Here is a 7,663-nt window from a genome sequence, read left to right on the forward strand (position 1 = left end):
TTTTTGCATTGCGAACACGCCAACGACGCCAAAACTGAGGAAAGTATTTCGACATCCCCTGTAGCACAACACCTTCCGGTGGCACTTCACAGCCTTCCTTCAAATGGCCCAGTTTTAGTTCCGTTCCCGAAACAACCACGTTCACGTCACGCTTCGTCGAGTCGTTCGTCATGTACCCGATAGCCGTAGAACTTGCGTTTCGGTCTTCGTTTCACTCGGCACTCAGCCATAACTTGTCATATTCTGTAATACAACAATCTAGGTCACTGAGGTGACGAACGAATAGCTTTAAATGACAGTAAAACATGTCGCTGCAGTGTAAAGAGTGTAAGCATGGATGGATGGATGGAATATAGGAGCGTCCCCTTTGAAACGGGGTGGTAGCAGTTGCTATCATGCTCATTTTTCTCCCTATGTCTTAATTATTGTTTTAGATTTGTTAACTATACCTCGTGCGCCCCCAAGTGGCAATTTGTTCAGTTTGGATTTGGATTGCATTGGATTGGTACAGAGGCTTCCCTTTTTTACCAGGTGGACCATAAAGGTCCTAAGTCACTTCCCTACAGTGACGGAGTCTGTCCCGCCGTGGCACAACGACACCAACACCATTATCGCGACCACCATTGCTCAATATTATCAACCTTTAACGTACATCCCCACGAACATTTTAGAGTTAATTTTGGTATTGAGCACAAATATACGTTTATTTTAGCCATTAAAGTGCAGGTTTCTTTTTCACAAAATGTCACTTTCGGTTTCAGAGAGGTCTGCCGCACCGTGATCTGCCGGTAGTTGTAAAAAACGTCATAACTTTTGAACAGAACCCGAGAGAGACATAATTTTTTTCAGCAGTGTAATTCTCAATATCTGCAGATTCATAGAGTATTAAAAAAGAAAATTCGCTGTTTTTGAAAACGAAACGTCGCTTTCAAGGGTGGCAACATACCTTAACTGTACAGCTAAAAACATGGTGCCTTTCAAAAATCGGTCGCCGTGAAGCCATGACATTTCATTTGAATCCTGCCTCTAATACCCATTCTATGTTGCCTGCAGTAAATGTATATCGCCCCACTCAGCGTCTTACCCATAGTACACAGTTCTTTTCTTTTTTACCCTTTCTACGAGGGTATTCAAGGCTCGAGCTCTCATCTCTCGATACGTGACTACAGCGCGTCTGCTATTCCTCCTCCGTATTCACTGAATCCAATTTAGCACCTAAATGCTCCCATCTGTAATGGATTCGCTAAGCCAAAAAGAGAGCGGCTCTGTCTACAGGCCGCAACCAACCACTGGTGCGGCAATGTGTGGCAGTCTCGTTTTATCCTGTCACGTGGTGGGTAATGCGTGCGCGCGCTTGAGGCGAGCATCTTTTGATTTGCAAAGCAGATCCCAGCGCGCAAATACATGTCAAAAGACCACCTTGCATGTACTCCCCGCTACTCCGTACCACCCACGCGCTGCCTACGGAGCAAACGTGATAACCAAAAAATAAAAAGAGAATAAGCCTGCTGGGAGAAACGTCGCCGAAGGACGTCCGTTGAGAATTTGCTTGACATATTTTTGCAACGCTGCTTGCCAGTGCCAATGTAGGGAAGTGTCGAAGAAAAAGTTTCCTTTCAGCAGCGGGAATAGGACAAATGCTGTCGCACCGAGTTTAGTATAGTCGCCGGATAGACAGAAATGGACCAAAAGGCCGACATTACTGCGGGATTCTATTTTTATCGTGTAAAAATTCCTATGTACGCTATATCGTAGCGGTGCTTTCTTGACGCGAAAAGCTATTACGAGGGTCAGAGCCTAGCTTCGCGTATGCGGTATGCCGCGACCGAGTGACGTCACAGCCAAGGTAAGCTGCGCAGCTCCCTCGAGAAGCTCTACCAGGTCTGCGACCCCTCCTCATTGAAGAAACATTAGTCTCCATCCGGAATCGAACCTCCAACCCTAGGATCCCCAGCCGAACGCTTTACCTCTGTGCCGCGGACCTGGTCGTGAAACGCTCTTCATAATTCCTATTGTCTACCCTGAGAATGACAGCAAGATTCCGTGAGTGACAGATACTACGATTGGCGCGCAATTACGAAGTATGAAAGACTAAGAAAGACTAAAATATTTAAGTCACTCAATTAAGGTGACTTGAAGGATGTGACGTCACCCATCTGCCGTCAGCTATGAGGACCAAGCGCGAACGAGTGCGCTCCAACGCCGCCGGGCGGCGCTTCTTGCCTTCCGCGAGTGACAGATGCTACGCCTTTCCTTTACGGTTGCTTGGCGGGCTAGTTGGTTCATATCTAACTTGTATTACAGCGCGAACCACAAGAAGGGACGACGACAGACAGCGCTCTTTTCACTCTGTCTGTCGTCGTCCCTTCTTGTGGTTCGCGCTGTAATACAAGTTAGATATGCCTATCCTTTCCTATAAACAAATTATAGAACGCCGGGGAACATAGACGCGCTCGATATGGAAGCCGAGAGTTTAGCTGCTGGCGAACCGTGCAGAAGACTGGAAAAATTGACTTCTTCTGATCCCGAGGTAGTCACTGCTTTTCGCTACGTATATCCAGGCATAGCAGAGCTAAGCCATCTTTCATTTTTTGTCTATTTACTAGGCGCTGCTTAGAAGTCTAAGGCTGTCATCTAACCATGCATAACTCATCAAGTGTGAACGCTTACAGGCCCCAACACGCACAAGCACAATGTCGGTTAAAATACGCACTTGGTACAGCCTTTTTAGTCATTTTCTACATCCCTAGCCGGCTTGTTTGCCAGAATGTTGCCCTTGACACCAGGACACATTTGCCAGGAAGTAAGGCACGCATCCCAGTCTGCGTTCGTGTGCTGAATGCGAACTTTGTTTTCAAAACACTCCTGGCTTTTAGTTTAACAGTGCACGTAGACACTGTCGACGAGTACGTATCCTTTCATTTGAGCTGAGTCGCGATGCTTTTCGTAGTTGGCTATTACACGAGTACGGTCATGCTTTCTTCTACGTCGCAGCTAACTCCTAATTGTATGCAAGATGTTATCATCACAGCCGCTCCAGGGAGAAACAAAGGGTGGATCTGGCAGGCAGGCAGGCAGGCAGCTCAGCGTTTTACCTACCGCGTCTTGAACCGCGCAACCAATCAGGAGAGTGCGCATCAAAAGACGCGCACGTAATGCGAGAAAGTCGGCGATAACAACCGCCGCCAGAGAACAAGACCGTGCCATGGAGCTGATACGCCGGCTCACGGAATTGGTGCCACGCAGATACGAGGCCGGGCGGCAAAGAGGTGAGCCCGGGCCTCCGTGCTCGAGTTTTTGCTGCTGGGCGAGCTTTTTGAACGCCGCGTATTGACGGCGCCGAAGAGGATGTCGAGTTTCGCGTAGATGTGCACATCCCGGAAATGCGCGGCTTGTTCCGCTTCCCACGCGGCCGCACCCGCCTTCACCAGGAACAAGGTCTGCTGAACATTCTATCTTCGCACCGAATTTGACGAGCGCCGTTGAAACGTGAGCAGAAGCTCATTTGCATCGAAGTAAATCTTACGCAATAAAGGCATGACCCCTGGAAAGGCACTTTTCGCAAGTGTTCTAGGCTCTTTAGTGTCACATGACCTCGAATGTCGTTCTTATCAATAATAACATGTACGTTGGCGCTCGTCTCCGCTCTCTTCGCGTGTGTGTGTGTGTGTGTGTGTGTGTGTGTGTGTGTGTGTGTGTGGGGGGGGGGGGGGGGGGGGGTGCGTGCGTGCGTGTGTGCGTGTGTGAGATGCTAAATAAATATTGAACTAAGCTGCCTGATGTCATTCATTCTGCCATGATTGCGCGGGTCGAGTCAATAAAATAACTGCAAAGTCTCAGTTATAATATTGGGTAAATTATAATGCTGATTAATGCTTCCATTTCAAGGTGCAGCACAACAGACTTATAACGAAAATGGTGACGCTCACTTTCTGCTCGTGCCTGCGCACTTCAGTTCCTTCTTCACTAGCGAAAAACCCACAGCAACTCCCATTACTTCCGGAGACGACTTGCGCACCCGTGGCAACCGGCAAGCGATGGTTCGGCAATGCCCCGCGCGCAGCCGTCACTCGTTACGCGGAAGGTCAGCGCCTCTTGGCGACGAGCAATCTTTCCCAGCTGCGCGAGATGCACGCACGCAAGATGGGAAATTCGAAACGCCAGAGACGACGCCGGCGCCAGCTCAGTCAACCAGTGAGCGGACGTGACCCCAGCCGATGCAGCACTCCGTCCCACGACTGCTGCCTCCCCCCTCTGGGCGTCTGCCGTGCTTTGCGGCTAGGCATCTGCATCCGTACACTGTCCGCCAACGCGTTGCTCGCGTTTCAATGACTCGTTTAGATGTTTACGGCGGTATCAGCGTTTTGGCGAGACTCAAGAAAGCCGTACAAGGCAAGTCGTAGACCTTGCTGACTTAAGCGAAGGAATTGTCGCGTGTAAAAGAGAGCGCTGCAGTACATTTTGCTGTAGGAGAAAATAAAAACAAAAACAGTTGATTTGAGGACAGTACCAGAGCCTCGTGAAATAGGTCATCTGCCACATTAAAGCTGCCGGCATTGAGACCTTTTGATATGCGATTCGATTGAAATCCAATGCTGAAACTAAGTTTGGACAAAACACCGATAACCAAGATAAGTTTCACTGCTGGCTACAGAAGATGACGCGCCGAAGACACATACCATTTCTTTTCCTGCCACTCGCTTGCCAATCGCACTGCGTAGCTCAATGACGGTAACTCATTTCGGGCACAACGTGCGTATAGGATCTGCAGCCATAATATACCCGCATTATTTTTCAACTCCGTTATTCTTTGTCATTCAGAGCTACAGCCCGTACACTTTGTAAAGGAAAAGCTAGAAGATATATTAAACATATATTTCTCTCAAGCTGCATTCGGAAGCAAAGTGGACCTCGTGTAGCCCTCTCCGCATTCGCAACGTTAAAATGCGCTGCACTAGACAATGTCGGCTCGTGCTGTCCACGAAGAAGGTTTTCCATTTTGACAGCGGTCTTCCAGAGCGGCCGCACTGCGCGACGGAGAGCTGCACGAGCGCGGCCATAGTACGCCGTAATGTGATCGTCCGCAGTTTCCGATAGCGCAGGCACATTCTTTACCTGCCGGTACGGGTTTGCTTCATTGAGCGCCCATAAAACGCCTGCATAGACGTTTTCGCAGTAAAATTCTTTGCCAATGAGCCAAAGCGTATCCGGTCAATAAGCACACGCTCAGTGAAGTGCGTAAACGATGACCACGTCGACACGTGTATAGGCACATTTATGATACTATTTTGTTCTCTTTTTCAAAAGTGTTCAACAATATCTCTATGTGTTTGACTTGTGGTGAAAACATTTGAAAAACAAAAATGCCTCAGCACTTAGTAAGAGCTTTGCATTTATATGACCTGAACCAGCAGCCCGGTTGCAATGGCAGAAGTAAAATTTATATCACAGTTATTATTTTTTTTTCTTTTGCATGCAACCGACATATATAGGCCGCTTGCAGCACACGAGTCGTAACACGGCCTCTTGCAGTTCGGCGACAGCGGTACCCAGCTCCGTCGACTGGCGCAAGAAAACCAACACACTGGAGTGCGACACAGCATGTCGACAACCTAGAGTCTCCGCTAAATTGCGAAACCGAGCGCATGACGCACTCCGCAGGAAAACCGGGCAGGCCTTTCTTTTGTGCGCCGATTTCATCGCAGATAATCTGGAAGGAAGAGCCGCCTCGCCGTCGGTATTATAATTCTCAGCAAGTTTGTCTTCCCCACGAAGTAACTCCACCTTGCCGCTCTAAACCAGCTGAAGACAACTTCTTTCCTTTTATTTCGTCCTTTCAAAGAGAGAACCAAGTGGCCAAACCAAGAAGTTGCTCCGGCGGGTGTAGCTTATTCGGTCAAGGTTAGGGACTTGCAATCAAGGAGCAATTAACTCCTCCTTCATTACGCTGTGATGCGGAAAATTCTTGAACAATTCAAGAACTATGCAGCAGCAAGGCCAGCGAACTTGACACCGAGTTCATGGTGAGCGTTCTTATATCATCCCTACGTCCATGCACTCAAGACAGTGGCATACGCCACATTTGAGTCACAAGCATGGCCTGAGTGCGAAAGCGGCAGTATTTTCTCCATGCACGGTACATTTTATGCTCCAAAAGAGGTCGTTTGACGAGTGAAGGTCTCCGTTCACTTTTCTCAGAGCGTTTTAAGGTCAGTGCGGAAAGCATCCTCCACAGGTTCCACAGTGTGACGATGCACTACTACGGGCCACTGGCCTTTGGAAGCAACAAACCGAAGACAAAGCGGCGTCAGCTAGAGTGTAACAAAACCTTCCGGCCTGGACGCAGCTGTGACGCACCTCCGATGCGCTGTAAACATTCCACGTGCCCATGACGCGAGAGCGGCGGGTCTGACGCTGCTCATCCCGCGACGACCCGGAGCAACTCGATTTCGAACCTTGGAACGCGAACCGGCGTCAGCTCGCACCCGGAGACGGCCTGTCGCCCGCTGCACGCGGCCGCATTGAATGTCGCCCCTTCCGTTACTTCACTCGCTTCTTGGCCGCATGCAATTAACTTCGTCAACGCGGGCGGCCGCTCCTTGCTGAGGAGAATTGAACCAAGAGGTTTCATCATGCTGTTGCTCGGGAATTCACGTTTTCGAAGAAACTTTCAGTGCCTGCTGTCAGCGGTGTTCCTATAATCGCGTGGCTGTCTTTTTGGCAACATTTCGTGCCGGACAATTCAGGCAAGTTGTCTTCGTAAACTCATTAGCCAAACAACTAGAAACTCAGGATGAAGTAGAATAAGATGAAAAGAAATACACAAATTGGGGCAGAAGGAAACGAAGAACGTTCAGCGCATAATCTCACCCAAAACTTTCAGCGCAAACAAGCCATGCGGGTAGGAGCACAGATTGACAGGAACAGCGCGTCGCATTGTCAGCTCACCAGAGTTGTGTGATCTGGAAGTTTCCAGTAAGCCGCCACAAATTATGTCACGGGCGTTTCAGGATCAACGTCGCGACAGCCGAGAACGACCAGCAACGCGCGCTGTATGACAGCGTCACGACGGACGGAACGAACAATACTCACTCAGTCGCAGCGGCGACGGCCGAGGTTCGCACCGGGCATGCGTATCCTTTCGCGTTTCCACAGCTACTTTCATCGGGGCGCTGGCGGCGCGCAGTGCGGCACAGTGGCCAGCCGGTTGAGCACGAGGCGCGGGCAGGACTGGCGGCACGACGGCTCTCGCCATGTTTGCACGTCGAAGGCTCCGCTGGCTCCGCCTCTCCGCGCGCCCCCTCGGTGGCGGTCGCCACGGCGCGACGTCGGAAGGCATCCGGTTACGCGGCGCCGTGGCCGCAGGACCGTGTTCGCACGCTCGCCGCCGGCGAGGGCGACAGCGCGATATGTGGTGCACCCCGAGACTTATCTGACAGGCAAACCAATGGGAACCAGTGGAATCGTGCGATGCTGGCCATGGATGTTGTGTCGCGCGTGAAAAGTGCTGTTATCCTTGGCGGGACTGTTACAGTTCAACTCACGTCGAGACAGCGCCTCACTTCCGCAAAATAGGGCCAAAGTTCGTTTGTCAGGTCTTATGATGAAATAAGTGCAGTGGTCTATGACTGAAACTTGGAATTGACGAGGCCATGCATTCACT

General features: G+C 50.2%; 1 protein-coding gene across 4 annotated transcripts in view; it reads right to left on the reverse strand.

Annotated features, from left to right (window-relative positions):
* LOC146190827 (sodium-dependent dopamine transporter-like) overlaps positions 1-7,279 on the reverse strand; it is an 85,035-nt gene extending 77,756 nt beyond the window's left edge. For 2 of the 4 annotated variants that reach the window (XM_084601204.1, XM_084601202.1), the window contains exon 1: positions 7,093-7,277. The gene's annotated coding sequence lies outside the window, so the exon portion shown is untranslated. The other 2 variants (XM_084601203.1, XM_084601205.1) reach the window with 2 other exon arrangements.
* Positions 7,280-7,663: the final 384 nt, after the last annotated feature.

Source organism: Amblyomma maculatum, chromosome 4, assembly GCF_055883805.1.
Source record: "Amblyomma maculatum isolate TAMU_Amacu chromosome 4, ASM5588380v1, whole genome shotgun sequence".
Classification (NCBI taxonomy): Eukaryota; Metazoa; Arthropoda; class Arachnida; order Ixodida; family Ixodidae; genus Amblyomma; species Amblyomma maculatum.